The sequence below is a fragment of the Mauremys reevesii genome, linkage group 5, assembly GCF_016161935.1.
Source record: "Mauremys reevesii isolate NIE-2019 linkage group 5, ASM1616193v1, whole genome shotgun sequence".
In the NCBI taxonomy this organism is placed as follows: Eukaryota; Metazoa; Chordata; order Testudines; family Geoemydidae; genus Mauremys; species Mauremys reevesii.
In genome coordinates, this window is record NC_052627.1 from 15,184,397 (window position 1) to 15,201,740 (window position 17,344).

Consider the following 17,344-nt stretch of genomic DNA (forward strand, 5'->3'; position numbering starts at 1 on the left):
GTGGACGAGAAGCTGGATATGAGTTGGCAGTGTGCCCTTGTTGCCATGAAGGCTAATGGCATTTTGGGCTATATAAGTAGGGGCATTGCCAGCAGATCGAGGGATGTGATCATTCCCCTCTATTTGACATTGGTGAGGCCTCATCTGGAGTACTGTGTCCAGTTTTGGGCCCCACGCTACAAGAAGGATGTGGAAAAATTGGAAAGAGTCCAGCGGAGGGCAACAAAAATGATTAGGGGGCTGGAGCACATGACTCATGAGGAGAGGCTGAGGGAACTGGGATTGTTTAGTCTGCAGAAGAGAAGAGGGGGGATTTGATAGCTGCTTTCAACTACCTGAAAGGGGGTTCTAAAGAGGATGGATCTAGACAAGGGGTCAGCAACATTTCAGAAGTGGTGTGCCGAGTCTTCATTTATTCACTCTAATTTAAGATTTCGTGGACCAGTAATACATTTTAATGTTTTTAGACAGTCTCTTTCTATAAAAGTCTATAATAACTAAACTATTGTTGTATGTAAAGTAAATAAGGTTTTTAAAAGGTTTAAGACGCTTCATTTAAAATTAGATTAAAATGCAGAGCCCCCCCGCACTGGTGGCCAGGACCTGGGCAGTGTGAGTGCCACTGAAAATCAGCTCGCGTGCCGCCTTTGGCACACATGCCATAGGTTGCCTACCCCTGATCTAGACTGTTCTTAGTGGTACCAGATGACAGAACAAGGAGTAATGGTCTCAAGTTGCAGTGGGGGAGGTTTAGGTTGGATATTAGGAAAAAAACTTTTTCACTAGGAGGATGGTGAAGCACTGGAATGGGTTACCTAGGGAGGTGGTGGAATCTCCTTCCTTAGAGGTTTTTAAGGCCAGGCTTGACAAAGCCCTGGCTGGGATGATTTAGTTGGAGATTGGTCCTGCTTTGAGCAGGGGGTTGGACTAGATGACCTCCTGAGGCCCCTTCCAACCTGATATTCTATGAACCTGGAGAGTCTTAACAGCTTAGCACAAACATGACCAGGTTGTATAGAACATGCCTTCATTTCTCTTTGATTACAACAGTCAATATGTAATGGAATGTAGGCTAGGTATATTTTTATAGCTATATTTTACACACAGTTACACAAAGGGCATTAATATATATTGTATGCTATTATACACCCACTTGATCATGATTCACTTTTTGTACTGCCGTTTTCCACTGTATACAAGAGAACACAACAAAATGTCAGTATGAAGACTATTTTCATAATTCTATTGTGGGCTTGTAATGTCCTGATATTGGATGACTTATTCAATAGAGACTATTAAAACCATTAATATCCATGTTGTATCTTTGACGGTTGAACAAACTACATACATGAATGAATGAGATCTATTGGTCAGCTTATAAACCCAGACTTCAAGGAAAGTCACAAACCCACCCTAGAAAGTTGCTTCATCCCCAGGAGTGTAGACAAGGTGCAATTTGCATCTCTTCCCCCACCTGAGGGGCACCTACACCTGAGGGGGGGAGTGTTGACTAATACATGCTGAGGTTATATTTTATTCACACCACATATAACTACTATGCATTAAGCACACAATATCAATATAACATTATACTGTGTATATATTTCTAGATGTTACATGGCCTGAATCAGCCTATGCCTTTCTATAATCCTGTTCACTTATGCTAAGTATCCGTGAACACTTTGCAAAACTGAAGTCAGCTTTGGCATTGGAAAACAGGTAACTCAAAGGCAAAGTACATTAATATCCTACCCTGGTACAAGCTAAGGAGGTACATTCACAGACCAGAACCTGAAATGCTAGTAGCCAAAACAAAGATAAGGAGGATACAGAACAAGTTAAGGAGCTGGTACGAACTCGCGGGGTAGATTTGAGTGACGTGTAAAGAGTTTTGTAACTTGTAAAATCATCCTCTAAATAGCATCAGGTGAAATGCGTTACGTTGGAAGCAAACCTTCTTTGTAAGGTGAATTCAACAATACTATATGGGACAGCTTCCTGGAAACTGGCATCATATTGAACCTTTATTCCTATACTATTCTATTATTGACTTTTAGCAATAAACCTGACTGATATTGGTTACTTGGTCTCTATGGAATATTTCATAATGAACCAGGTGTGACCAAGCCCTTGACAATACAATTTACCAGCAGAAGTGAAGAGGAGCAGGAGGTTAACGATTTATACAGAGGCAGCTGCTCCATTACACGGAAGCACCAGGTGATCAGAGAGCACGTATACCTCACTGAATAGCCCGACAGCCATAGCAAAGGACAGAGGGATGCTTTTAAAAGTGCCCTGAATTAATAAACCCAGGTGCAGCTAAGAAGGGTTAAATACCTCTGAGAATGTTGACTCTAGAGCCACCACTAGGAGTAAGAGAAGGGGGGGGGGGTGGAAAATCAAAATTTGCCAAATGGAAGAGACATTTTGTTTCCAAACTAAGGAGGCAAATAAACTGGAAACGGGAAGGAAAAAAAAATCTACAATAAAATTAAGCACTTGAAAGTTTCCCTGTAAGCCAAAATGGCACATGACCATGGTGTTCTGAATGCTGCAAAGGTTAACATGCCAAGGAGCCCAAAGGCTGAAACTAACCTGCATATAAACTAATATACATTTTAACCAGAGATAGTCTCGCTTAAAAAAAAAAATTAGGGAGCACTGCAAGCAAACACTGTGCTTTACAAAGTGCACAGACCAAATGCACATTAAAGGGCTGTACGAGAAGGAAACAAATGAATAGACTGGCACTGCTTCTTTGAATCCAGCTTTCTGAAAGTCAGGCTGCAGTCCATTAGGCAACTCTGATGATTCTATGTGCTCAGATTCGTAACAGACAAGTTCCCTCCACGAAAGACACTTTCCAAGGTCCTGCCAGTATAATACTTATACCACATCCAATTAAGTGTGTGTGTGCGTGCACCGGAGGTACTATTGTGGCAATTGGGCGGGGCGCTAGAGTAGACAAATCTGCTTGCCCAAAGTCAGCCCTTGTACACAACTGGATATCTGTCACCCCAAACAGTCACCACAGAAATTCAATACGCTTGGTTCAAGGTGGATTGGACCACTGTAAAGCATTCAACTCCAGCTGAATTTTGGCTTCTGTTTTCTCGGGGTTAGAATAACACGAGTGATCTCTCTCCTTCCCCCCCACCAAATCTTGGAAGTTTTTGAATCACTGCTCAAACATCTTGTAGCTTCTTAATCCATTCAGCATAGGCTCAACTGGCCACAGTCATATTTCCTGCAGAATTGCTAGCAAGTTGGAATGGGGGGGGAGTCAATTGTGTGAAAGCTTCAGTTTTGCTCTGAAGGCTGCTCTCTTCCAAACAAGGTCATAAGTTGGCGATTCTTGCCCTGAAATTAGAGGTTCAAGTCTTTTAGAGGTGAGGCCTTCTCCACGTGCCCCCTCCTGGCCACACGTCCCTCTGCCACATCCTCCCTCTTCGGAGCCCCTTACAATCTCTCTCATGAGCACCATCGCCCTCCATTTGGGGCTGAATAATGATCACACACAGTTCCAAAGAGTCCTTTATGTCCACAGAATAAAGTCTATTCCTGCAACCTGAGGGTTTTCACTTATCTCTGGATCTTCACTTCTCTCTTATCTTCTGGCTTTATGACCATTACAACATAAATTGTCTAGGTCATATATTAAACTATACAAAGCAATTATCCTTAAATCAACCTAGTCAGCTCTCAAGCAGTATTTTTCCACATGGCAAAACTTTTCAAAAAGGCAAAATCCACAGAACTCTTCATAACAATTTACAAAAACTTTAAGAGACCAAGAAACAAGAAAACAGAAGCTGGATAGTTCTGAATATAATAAAATAGCTCCAAGAAAACTGCAAATACTGGGGAGATATATCCAAAGGCTTCTTGCCCTGGAGAAGAAGTGTTACAAATGATTAAAAGGAGGACAGGCAGGGTTGGCAGTCGCCCTAGACTTTTGGAAATAAAGCATCAGCCGTTTTTAGAGACGAGGAAGAATGCTGAATCCCAGGTCCACCCACACGTATTCAAGGCAGGACTGTTGAGGACGGTAGTAAAAAAGTTGTCTTTGTTCTGCTCACCCTCTTTCTACAGGCTGGCCTGCATAGACAGGAAATAATTGGAAACTGGTATAAACCAGTGGCAAGTTTAGTCACAATGCACAAGTTTAGTCTCCTGCACTGCTTCTAAGGCAGTACAAACACCTCCGCCTACTATGGGCAACATATAAACTTCAGTTGAGATTAGCTGCAGCAGCAAAATTTATGCCCTGATGCTCATTTTTTGATGAATTTTGCTTTTAGGTTTTGGTTTATTTGTACCCACATTCAAAGCAAAACCTCCTCCTTCCACTCACAAGTTCATTTGTATTAAATTTAAACAACCTCCTCCCACTCCCCCCCCCAAAAAGCTTTGCATGAACCTCTACAAACCAAAACCACTGCTGAATTGTACACTGCACCATTGAGCTGTACACGGCTCTTACCACATGTCCCTTATTTTATTTGTCTAGATGTTGTTACATATATAAGATGCTGTTTGAGATGTAAACTTTTATAACATCAGACGTGCCCAATCCTGCAACTGCTGGGCACTCAAATCTCATACAATAGTCAGGCTGACTTCAGTGTGTGCCATGACTGCAAAGTCAGGATCATGTACATTTATTATTGTGGTAGCATCTACAGGGAGGGTCCCTACTGTGCCAGGCACTGTGCTAACATAACAAAGATACGGTCCCTGCCCTGATGAGCTTACAATTTAAGCACAGGACTATAGATAATACTGTATGTGGATACAGACAGGGCACCCTAGGAAACAATAGAATTGTTGGGACATATACAACACTTTATTCCAGTACTAGTGACAATGAAAGGCAAATATGAGGTGGCAACTGGATAGTACTGAGAAAAATTCTATACACCCTTACACCAGCGCAACCCATTCTCTTCAGTCTCAAGACAACAGCTGCACCAGTTTTACTCCATGTGGCTCATTATGACAAGAGCACTAGTTCTCAAACTTTTGTCCTGGTGACCCCTTTCACATAGGAAGCCTCTGAATGCGACACCCCCCCCCATATAAATTAAAAACACTTTTTTATATATTTAACACCATTAAAAATGCTGGAGGCAAAGTAGGGTTTGGGGTGGAGACCAACAGCTCGCGACCCCCCATGTAATGCCCTTGCGACCTCCTGAGGGGTCCCGACCCCCAGTCTGAGAACCCCTGGACTAGAGACAGTGTACATGCTAAAAGTACAGAGTGCCTAAGTTAAAACATCACCACCACACAGCATTATGAAATGGCTCTTTGCTCCCCTCATTACAAACATGTTAATGCAGCAGATGCAGAGTCCAAGTTACCTCTCAGTTATACCAATCTAACTCACTAATTTCACTTAAGTTACTTCTGATATACACTGATGTAGGAGAATCAAACCCACAAAGATTGAGTAATATATTTGGAATAAGGATCACTGGCTTTCACATTCATAAAATGCTAGTTTTTGATGTTCGTTTGTTAAACATTCAGAAACAAAAATACTCTGCATTGCTTTACAAGTTATACAACCATCCAAACAAGATGAGTGCAATACATCTGCAACTAGATACACATGAAACGGATTGAGCAACAGCTCAATTTTTTTGCAGCTCTAGCCAGTCATTAATATAATTGAAGAGCAACAAAACTAAATTGGGTAAAAAATTACTGTTCTTAAGTCTTATTTCTGACAAATTATATTGTTTCTCTAACACCCACACACACACAGAGAGAGCACAATTACAATAATTTGGTTCCCCTTGACAACTGTAAACAGGATGTTAAGAGAAAGCAATCACCACCAGACATTTATTAAAAACAAAACTAAACACATAGTGTGTCCAACATTTTGCTCTGCACACTCAGAACAGTTTCAGAGAAAGCTATCAGTGATCACTGCTAATATGAGGACGCAGTTTAAGGCACTAGGAGGCCATTATCTTTGAAAACTCATGGCAAATGGGTGAGGTCCCAGATGACTGGAAAAAGGCTAATGTAGTGCCCATCTTTAAAAAAAGGGAAGGAGGAGGATCCGGGGAACTACAGGCCAGTCAGCCTCACCTCAGTCCCTGGAAAAATCATGGAGCAGGTCCTCAAGGAATCAATTCTGAAGCACTTAGAGGAGAAGACAGTGATCAGGAACAGTCAGCATGGATTCACCAAGGGCAAGTCATGCTTGACTAACCTAATTGCCTTCTATGAAGAGATAACTGGGTCTGTGGATGAGGAGAAAGCAGTGGATGTGTTATTCCTTGACTTTAGCAAAGCTTTTGATACGGTCTCCCACAGTATTCTTGCCAGCAAGTTAAAGAAGTATGGGCTGGACAATTGGATGATAAGGTGGATAGAAAGCTGGCTAGATTGTCGGGCTCAACGGGTAATGATCAATGGCTCCATGTCTAGTTGGCAGCCGGTTTCAAGTGGAGTGCCCCAAGGGTCGGTCCTGGGGCCGGTTTTGTTCAATATCTTCATTAATGATCTGGAGGATGGCGTGGACTGCACTCTCAGCAAGTTTGCAGATGACACTAAACTGGGAGGAGTGGTAGATACGCTGGAGGGTAGGGATAGAATACAGAGGGACCTAGATAAATTAGAGGACTGGGCCAAAAGAAACCTGATGAGGTTCAACAAGAACAAGTGCAGAGTCCTGCACTTAGGACAGAAGAATCCCATTCACTGTTACAGACTAGGGACCGAATGGCTAGGAAGCAGTTCTGCAGAAAAGGATCGAGGGGTTACAGTGGACGAGAAGCTGGATATGAGTTGACAGTGTGCCCTTGTTGCCAAGAAGGCTAATGGCATTTTGGGCTGTATAAGTGGGGGCATTGCCAGCAGATCGAGGGATGTGATCATTCCCCTCTATTCGACATTGGTGAGGCCTCATCTGGAGTACTGTGTCCAGTTTTGGGCCCCACACTACAAGGAGGATGTGGAAAAATTGGAAAGAGTCCAGCGGAGGGCAACAAAAATGATTAGGGGGCTGGAGCACATGACTTATGAGGAGAGGCTGAGGGAACTGGGATTGTTTAGTCTGCGGAAGAGAAGAATGAGGGGGATTTGATAGCTGCTTTCAACTACCTGAAAGGGGTTCCAAAGAGGATGGATCTAGACTGTTCTCAGTGGTAGAAGATGACAGAACAAGGAGTAATGGTCTCAAGTTGCAGAGGGGGAGGTTTAGGTTGGATATAAGGAAAAACTTTTTCACTAGTAGGGTGGTGAAGCACTGGAATGGGTTACCTAGGGAGGTGGTGGAATCTCCTTCCTTAGAGGTTTTTAAGGTCAGGCTTGACAAAGCCCTGGCTGGGATGATTTAGTTGGGTTTGGTCCTGCTTTGAGCAGGGGGTTGGACTAGATGACCTCCTGAGGTCCCTTCCAGGCCTGATATTCTATGATTCTGTGATTCTATGAGACAATTATAAGGAAATGAGAAATAAGGCACCTTTGGAACAATAGATCAAGTAGGAGATACAGTACAGAAGAACAGCATTCTTAGGCTCTGAGGGTACCATGTCCCCCTCATCATTAACTAAAGACAACCCAGTATTACAAAGCTAGATTGTCCGCAAGGATCACTTGTTCTCTGTCTCCACCAGTGGTTCTCAAACTTTTTTTTTTTTTTACTGGTGACCCCTTTCACACAGCAAGCCTCTGAGTGCGACCCCCCTTACAAATTCAAAACACTTTTTTATATATGTAACACCATTATAAATGCTGGAGGCAACGCCGGGTTTGGGTTGGAGGCTGACAGCTCGCGACCCCCCCATGTAATAACCTTGCAACCCCCTAGGGGTCCTGACCCCCAGTTTGAGAACCCCTGCTCTACAAGATGCCAATTAGAGAGTATATAAATGATCCAATTCCAATTGTCCACTAATACAGGACTGTACAAGCACAGTTCTGGCTCTTCTCTGTCAACACCGCCTGCCAAATTGGTGCAAATTTCACAGTGTTAAGCTGGCCCTCCTGTCCTGGTTGGTCCTGGGGCATCTGCACAATTTACTCAAGCTGGGAAGGTCTCATGAGGCCACCAATGGATCAGGGTAATTATTAAAACACATGGACTATTCTATCTCCAGAATGCCACGCCATAGCTCAGAGGAGGCAAACTTTGCAGATTTGGGGAGTGCCAGCCTTTGCGTCTTGGAGTTCCCCTTCTGCTTGCTTTGCAAATGTTCAGTCTGAAGTTGCTGTTTGTTCCCATACATTCAGTTACAGCAGCATGTGCAGTTCTGTGTTCCAAAAACTCTTGTGTGCTTCCCATTTTGTTTCACCAATAAAGAACAAGCTGGAGGTGAACTTGTTTATAGCAGTTTGATCTTTCAAGAACAGGGACCACCAGCTGGACAGTAGTACTTACAGGAGCAATCTGAGCACTTATAATACAGTTTGAATTTTGAAAGCAAAGCCTCAAGATTCTTGGGACCAAGTTCCCAGCTGGTGTAACTCCACTGAAGTCAACAGTTACATCAGCAGAGAATTTGGCTTGTGGTACAAAGGCAAAAGTAATGTTACAAGGGCACAGAATCTCTGGCAAATAGTTTAATTCAGCACTTCCCTTATCAAGTTAAAGAAAAGAAACATCTGATCTCTGGACTGATGAGCAACACTGAGCATTTGCCGTAACATGTTATGCAGGAGTGAGCTCTTAGACCAGTTTATTGCATATTGTTACCAACTGCAGCTTTCCATTATGGTTAGTAAGACAGCACATCAATAACATCGGCAGTTAGTGAACACACAGGAAAACAACAAAGACTTGAGAAGCCTGAGATTTTCTTCGCATCTGATCCACCTCTAACCCACTGGTTTTGTCATCTGAAAAAAACCAGACATTTTTAATTGAAATTTGAAAAAAAAACAAAAAAAACCCAACCTCTTAACTTCAGTGAAACTAGACATCTATGGAGCTCAAGAATGCCTCCTTTGTGGCCTGCCTGTATTTTCAATGCACCCTCTATTCCATTCAGAGCCAGTTACATGGTTACAGTACTTGTGGCTCTGACATCTCTGGCCCCACCAAAACTCCTGAGGGAGGGCCTAAAAAATCCTCCAAACCCTGTAATCAGGCAGGTGTGACCTAGACACTCGTTATTTTGCCTTCAGCCAGCTACAAGGATAAGTTCAAGAGGACGTTTAGGACCTGCAACCATATTTCATCCAACCAGACTTTATTTGGAAATCCTAGAACATCAATTACTAATATTATTATTATGGAATCTGAATGGTGGGACAGAGATCAGAGTTTAGCACCTACAGATATTACCATAAAGTTTTTCCAACCATGAGCGTTCTCACAACAAAGTTTTTGGTGGCCTCAGAGTGTAGTCACAAAGTCTTAGGGCGGCCACGCTGACAATTTTTGCTAAAATATTTAATTAACATTAGGAAAAAAAATAAATATGCACATACATATGTCCAAAACATTGAATTTCTTCATGTAGGGGTTTGTTTTTGCAGACTCGATAATAAAAATAATGTACAGTTGTCTCTATTCTTTACTGGACCTAAACAGAATAGAAACACAAATAAGACACTCTGCACGTTCTTTTTTTTATTATTGTTTCTTTTGCTTTTTTGGTATTTTTGTCTTGTTTTTTTAAGATTTGCTAGCTAGTAAGTCTGTTGCTGTAAAAAATGATATTTTGTATGTTTGTTAATATCACTTTTCACAGCAGACTTACTAAGCCCCAGTAAGCCTGGGGGCAAATTAAGCCCTAGACGGGGAGGTTGGCAGGGAGGCTGCGGGGGCCAGAGACGATGGGGAGAGAGGCCTGAGGCCTGTGGCCAGAGCCTGGAACCAGAGCCTGTCACTGCATGGATGGATCCCAAAGCCTTGCAGCCAAAACCTGCCCACCCACCCCTGCCACTCCAGGGCTGAAGCCCAAAGCCCAAGACCCGCCCAAGAAAGTGAGGAATTTACCAGTGGCCTGCTCCTCCAGCTTCTGGGGGGAGGGGGAGGCGGCAAGGCCCAACCCCTGCTAACAGCCATAGGGGAGGGGACACTGATTCCACCCCACCCCACCCATCACAGTCCAAGAGGCTGCAATAAAAGCCCCCTGGTGGCCACATGCACCCACGGTGGCTGCATTTGAGAAATGCTGATTTATAGCACAGCCATTATTAATCTGCAGAAGGCTTCACACCCACCATGCACTTCCCAACAAACTACAGAATGCAAACGCTCAGCAACGACTTTTACCATTCAAACATCAGTATGTCAATTCTCTAGCCAGAGAAACCAGTATGATATGGATAGCTATTAGGAATCAGCACAGTTTAAACCTGGTATCCATTACCTTTGCCCCTGAAAAATTAATTTTGCAGAACTCCACCTACGGGAATTATTCTAACATCATATAAGAATTTTGTAAGCCTGATACAAATGTCCCTTTTCCGTGTATTTATAAAAAAAAGCCACACCTATATTTGCAAACCCCAAACTTACACTGACATTTCCCCCCCTGTAGAATTTTTAGCAATTGGCTGAACACCTAGTACAGTGGAAATGTTAGGAGACAACACCACATCCAAAATCCTGACAACTGGAAAAATGCATCCAATCTCTCCAAAACTATCCTTGCACGGGACTAAAAGCAGTTTAAGAACAGTACAAGCACCTCAACATCACTATAAACTGAATGATGATTAGGTCATAGTCACTGCCTGAAAAATCTACTTGCCAATGGTAGTAGCAGAAGGGACTTGGGCCCAGATCCTCAAAAGTATTTAGGTGCCCCACCTTTGAGGATCAGAGCCGCAGTCCTCCACTGCTGAGGTTGGTGGACAATGAGGAGAAAGACCAGGGCTGCCCTCCACAATTCAATCCCCACCCCTGATCTTTTGTTCCAAGACCCCCAGTGAATTTTACAAGCATCTGGTCAGTTCTGCCGCCCTTCAGAATTTAGCAATGAGCAGAAGGGGCACCATGAGGAAGTGGCCTGAGCAGAGCCAGGAACTCCTGAGGGCTAAATCCCAGCTCTGATCGTGTGAAGATTCATTAAAACCTTTTGTCTCCTCTTTAGTAAAACGGAGTTAACAATACTGAATTAGCTACTGTTTACACACTGCTCTGAAGAAAAAAAAAATCTAAATAGGGCCACCAACACAAGGTGCGCTTCTAAAATACCCAACATTCTTCTTCGATTTAACACTTTCTTGTGTAAAAATCTATCTGGCAGAGAAGTTTTCATGACCAGAACCTACAGCAAAATATTCATCAGCTTTTTAGAACTTCAGAATACAGTAGTAGCAGCTTCGATGCAAAATGGTTTATATGTTTTAGGTTTGTTTGGGTTATTTGAAACATACCATATAGTTGCAATACCTTCTATACAAGTAATGCCGCATTTGAAGTTTCAGAGAAAATAAGGGACAAACAACTTTCACTACAAGAATTAAAAATCAGAGGTAAAGAAAATAAATCAGTACATGGGCCTGATTCTCCTCTCTAATCAGATGAACTCCTGAGTTACACATGTGTAAGTACAAGGTAAATCAGGTCACATATATTTAATAAATAATAATACCACCACCCAATTCCTACATAGTGCTTCATCAGGAGACCTCAAAACACTTTACAAACAATGAGGCAGGCAGAAGTGACGTGACTTGCCCAAGGGTCATACAGCAAGCCAGTGAAAGACCCAGAAATAGAATCCTGGACTTCTGAGTCTCACTCCAGTGCTCTATCCACCCGAATATTCTGTTTTTAAAAGCAGCTGAATACAGTAAATCAAAAGGATTAAACCTGTAAAGAGACATGCTTTTAAGGACTCCAGTCTGATACCAGGTCAAGATTAGTAACCAGAGCCACAGTGAACTGTTACGTGCAGACATGCAAAGAGAAGGATTCTTCCGTGGAAAGAAAGTTCCCATGGGGGATTCTGAGCTGCTGAGTTCCACTGAACTAGCATTTCTCAGTTGTGGGAGTAAGTACATCTTTTGTTTCTCATCGCTGCTGCTAGCACAAGGTGCACTGGAAACCAGGCAACCCAGGGACACCAGAAGACCCAGCCCTCAAGAACAGGAGGATGACAGTTAGTTGCCCAATTGCCATTAATGCCTTTGAAAGTTTATCCTATAATAAAAAAATGTTTTAACATTATTAAAATATGCAGGAAAATTGCATTGCAGCGCTAGTTAAAGATGCCAAATTGCCAGCTCCAGAGACCGATGCCAGTTATTTGTTCATGGAACAGATACAGCACATGTACCTGTATGCGTCCTTCTACTGCCTCAACCCAGACCATGCTCCTCTAAAAGTGAAAAGATGCTTGGATCTTTATGGTCCATTTATACAATCCAGAGTTCTGGGAACATGTACAAAATATATCGTTAAGAACGATACAATGCCAAACTAAAATACCCACTGAGATGATTCCCCTCTAAACCAAGACTTTGCCCAACACTCAAGCCTAGAGAAAGTGCTTAAGATCAATAAATTTGGACTTTGTGAATTCCAAAGTCATAGCCCCTCGTGGAAACAGCCCAGCGGCCAGCCCCATCAATGACCAGCAGATAATACCGTGGCTGCTGAGTGCTCAGATCAAACAAGGAGAGAGAGTCTCTGAGGTAACCAGGACACAACCCATTTAAGGATATACAGGTTAAAACCTGTACCTCAAATAGCATTTGGAACCAATGGTTAATCAGTACAGATCACAGGTGTGACCAACTCTGGATGAGAGCCACCACTTAACAAGAGGGCAGCTGCGTTCTGCACAAGCCATAATGGAGTAGTCCCAAAGGAGGATTCAGTTAAAGAGAACTAAGACCCCTTTGCTCCTGAATAAAAGCATCCACACAGAGTTTAATGTGCACAGACTTTACACCTTTAGTTCACTTGCCTTAACTTTCCTGAGTGTAGCCCTGCTGCGTAGGTCATATTTCATCTCTGGCCTCTTTCAGATACTGCTAGCAAAAGGCACAGTGAGAATGGTAAGACCGCCACCACCACCAGATCTGGCTCTACTTAGGCATATACACCACCATGTCTGCTGCAAGTTGAACTGTGACCACCAAACTCATTTTCACCTTGGCCACTTAATCATTGTCATATCTTTCAGTCCCTTCCAATCTGGACTGGATTCTTACATACAAAGTCTGTCAGCCATTCCCACTCTGACCCAAACCAACCCATCCCTACACTGTCACCCTTCCCTATCCCTCAAAAAGCCCTTTTGTAAACCAAAGGCCAGATACACGGATATTTGCAATGGAGACTTAGTTAACAACCACATGAACTGCAGTAGCACTAGGGGCCATGGATGAGGACTCCATCATAGTAGGCGTAGTTCAAACACAGACCAAAAAGCCAGTTGCTACTCCAAAGTGTTTACAATATTACACCTCTAGCTACCAGCAAGGCCCCACGGGGATTCACCCCAAAAGAAGAGAGGGTGTTATTGCAACAACCTCCCTTTCACGGTTCCCACAGGTGTTCGGAGGCAGATATTGCTTTAATTTGTAAAATCCATGAGCAGGAGCTGCGGCTGGGAGACACTAATATCCATGTCCTGCAGCCATCCTGGCAAGACCCCCTCCCAGACAGCACTCCTATGTAGGGGCCAGCACTAACCCCACCCTGATACCAGGCAAGGGCGGCTCTAGGGATTTTGCCGCCTCAAGCACAGCAGGGAGGCTGCCTCCGGCAGTTTGCCTGCAGAGGGTCCGCTGGTCCCGTGGCTTCGGCGGACCTCCGGGAGGTCCTCCGAAGACGCGGGGCCAATGGACCCTCCGCAGGCATGCCTGCGGGAGGTCCACCGAAGCCACGGGACCAGCGGACCCTCCGCAGGCATGCCGTGGAAGGCAGCCTGCCTGCCACCCTCACGGCGCCGGCAGAGCGCCCCCCGGGGCTTGCCACCTCAAGCATGCGCTTGGCATGCTGGGGCCTGGAGCCGCCCCTGACTCCTAGTGGTTTTGTGGTGCCATTTCCCCTCCCGCTGAGACTCCATCTAGAAGGCCTTCGCCAGGGTGTCTCCTCCAGCAGTAGCTGGAACAGACACAGGGGAGTATCTAGCCCCAGCTACACAGCAGTGCAATCTATACGCCTTCAAATAGCTACAGTGCAATATATTTTTGGAAAGGGCATTTAAGAGACCCAATGGATTTATACTAGCAGAGAAACATTTCATGCAAATGTCTCAGAAGGTGTTTAAAATTAGATCCCAAACACACAAAAGGCAAGAATCTGTAAGAATATATAAGGGCCAAATTAAGATCAGTGTCTTAATGGGGCCTTTCAAACCGCTGCTAAGAGAAAGTTCCCAATTTGGGGTGCAGGGCAATTAAAAGCACATGCACCCCAAAATGTTTAACTTCTATTGGGAAAAGCCAATAGATTAGCTTTGCAGAGTTCTAACCCCAGGCTCACCCAGACAGAGCAGGTTCCGGAGCAAGGACCAGAACTGTGCGCTACCTTTACAAAGCATCTGCACAATTTTAAAGGCAAATCTAATTGTTAGCAGGGATCCAAAGTAGGTCCCCCAAGTCTGGAATAAGGTACTGTGGCTTCTTTCTGAGGGCTAAACTTCTATCAGCCGTATGTTGCAAAATTTGGTGCCCCATATATACATCCCTGAGGTGATTAGGTTGATTGCAGTGCTTTGTTTATAAAGGTTGCAAAAGCCTACAGACTCATCCCCGTGACAGTGAAAACATTAGCCAAGCCTGAAAGGTGAAAACTAAAACCACATAGCCCGAGAGACTTTGTACAGTTTAAATTTGATAAAGGGGTTTAGAAAAAAAATCAAAACGCTGTGCCTATGTCAGAGATGCAGCTGTCTGTCACCCCAGGGATACAAACTAACACGGGAAACCCAGGGAAACCCAGGGAAAGGGACATTATAAACTATACAGCTGCTGAAAAGCAATTGTTTAAATCAGCCGTCCAAAATTCTGCCTGCCTAGGGTAAGTAATTATTTTTTAAAGCAGGCAAACAAAGCATCATTAATTTTTTCATCCTTAGGCAAAAAAATCCATTCCCCCACTTTTACTCTAAGGTGGCAAATTTTCGTGAGAATTTTTGCAAATGCTTCTTTAAACCAGTTGCACAAAATTACCTACGGTAACGTTATCTGTTTATATCATCCCTTCTGGGACAGTTTTACATGAAACAACATCAGCAATTCAGTCTTCTTTCAAGAAAATTCTTTCTGTGGGGAGTCCAATCCTACCAGGTCAACTGATATAACAAAGCAAGAACTAACAAAAATAAAAACATCCTTGCCTGCACAAGTTTAGCAGTCAGATCAGAAGAGTCTGAAATGAACTACAGTTACAATTTTTTTAAAGCATACTTTTGATACAGCGTAATCAACAATAAGCCAAAGCAGCAGGCAGAATTATGGACAACTGACCATATGGCCGGAAAACAGGAGCTAAAGTACAAGAGACACTGGATACACTATTTGCAGGATTGGGAACAAATATTCAAATGGAATTATGCCCCTTTGAACAACAATATTTAGAACATCTAAGGCCCCAAATCCTGAAATGACTTCTGCTCAGGTAGCCCCAGAACCCCTATGGTACCCTAATGACATCAATGGAGCACCATGCAGATGCAGGAGTGCTCCAAAACAGAGCTTGTTGCAGGACTGGGGACCTACAAATCAAAAGTCCATACAAGGTGCTGGGTGTCCTCAGTTTCCCCCAGGAGTTGAGGACTCTCTGAGCATTTTGCAGGAGGGTCCTGGTGTCTTGCATGACTGGGCTCACACATTATTTAGAAATATTACTCCTAAGAACAGAGAATAAAAGCATGAACATTTGCACGCAAACTGAAATACACCCAGTTAATCTCTTTATTGCATCTGACATGCAATAAAAAAAATCAGAGTAATGTATATATGATTATTGCAAAAAACGTATCTGCATATGCAGTCACTTCCATGTAACAGTTTCTGTATTTTACACACGGAAGTAAAATAAAGCTATATCACTAAAGTGTAATATGTGCACACAGATATACACACATTGCTGCTTTATAGCTGCAAACAATGCTATATACTGCAGAAGGGGTGTATACAAGTATATCAGCATGTATTCTGTAACTCAAACACACACACACACACTGCATGTAAACAATAACACTGGCAAACACTGTTTAGAAACATATTTTATACAACACTGAAACCAGGACATTTGCAGCATACAGTACAAAGAATGCTACTGTATATACAAACGTGCATTCTGATGTACAGATTTTGCATGTGTGGTATGCACGTTATACACTGCAGAATCTGTATACACGAATGCATCTGTTGGTAGCAGCATGTGTTATTTAGCCGAACACAATCAATAACACACTATTACTTATCTATTGCAGCACTGCATGCAAATAGGTATGTGTTTGTGTCACAGAAGCGACGCGAGCCTGGTATCCCTTGCAATGCAATGCAAACTATGCAATGCAAACGTCTAATAAAGAGCCACCACCCGCTTTGTTAGGAACAGCGCGGAAGGCCCCCGAACAAAGCCCCGCGCCCGGGGCGGGCCGGCTCGGCTCGCCGAGCCCCGCGCCTGCAGCTCGCTCACCTCCCCCGCGGAGCTGGCGGCTTCCCGGTCGGGGCTGGCCCATCAGACCCCATGCTGGCGGCGCGGAGCGAGGGCGCTGCTCGGGCTGCTGCCTGCTGGCCGCGGCTAGTTCCCCGCCCGGGCCATGCTAGAGGCGGCGGCTGCGGCTGGCCGCGGGGCTCATGTCTCCATGGCGCGGCTCGCTGTGCGGGGGAGCGGGAGGGGAGCCCGGCCCTGCTGCTGCCGCTGCCGCCTCCGGGCTGAGACGCGCGTCGCGCTGGGGAGCGGGGGAGAGGCGGGGAGCGAGCCGCGGCCCGGGCCGCAGGGCGGGGAAAGAAGGGCCGGCTGCTGCCGCCGCCTCCCGCGCTGCTCCGCCCCGCGCCTGCCTCCCTCCTTCCCGCCCGCCAGCGGCTGAGGGCACCGGCCGGGGGCGGGAGGGGCTGTAAACACACAGCGCCTGTAGCCGGCTGCGTCGTGCGGGCCTGTATCCCTCAAGCCCTGCGTGTAGGGTGACCAGACAGCAAGTGTGGAAAATCGGGATGGGGGGGGGCAATAGGATCCTATATAAGAAAAAGACCCAAAAATCTGGACTGTCCTTATAAAATGGGGACATCTGGTCACCCTACGTGTGTGTCACCTGTAGACACATATATGTGCCCCGTCGTCACCTCTAGTAGCCATACGCTTTCGGGGGCTAAACTTATGCCCAAATAAATGTGTGTGTCTCCGAGGTGCCACAAGGACTCTTTGTTGTTCTTACTGATACAGACTAACACGGCTACC

General features: G+C 44.5%; 1 protein-coding gene across 1 annotated transcript in view; it reads right to left on the reverse strand.

Annotated features, from left to right (window-relative positions):
- Window positions 1-16,882, reverse strand: part of CCNI (cyclin I) — a 53,285-nt gene extending 36,403 nt beyond the window's left edge. The window contains exon 1 of the mRNA XM_039542134.1: window positions 16,583-16,882. The gene's annotated coding sequence lies outside the window, so the exon portion shown is untranslated. The remainder of the gene's footprint in view (window positions 1-16,582) is intronic.
- Between the last annotated feature and the right edge of the window lie 462 nt (window positions 16,883-17,344).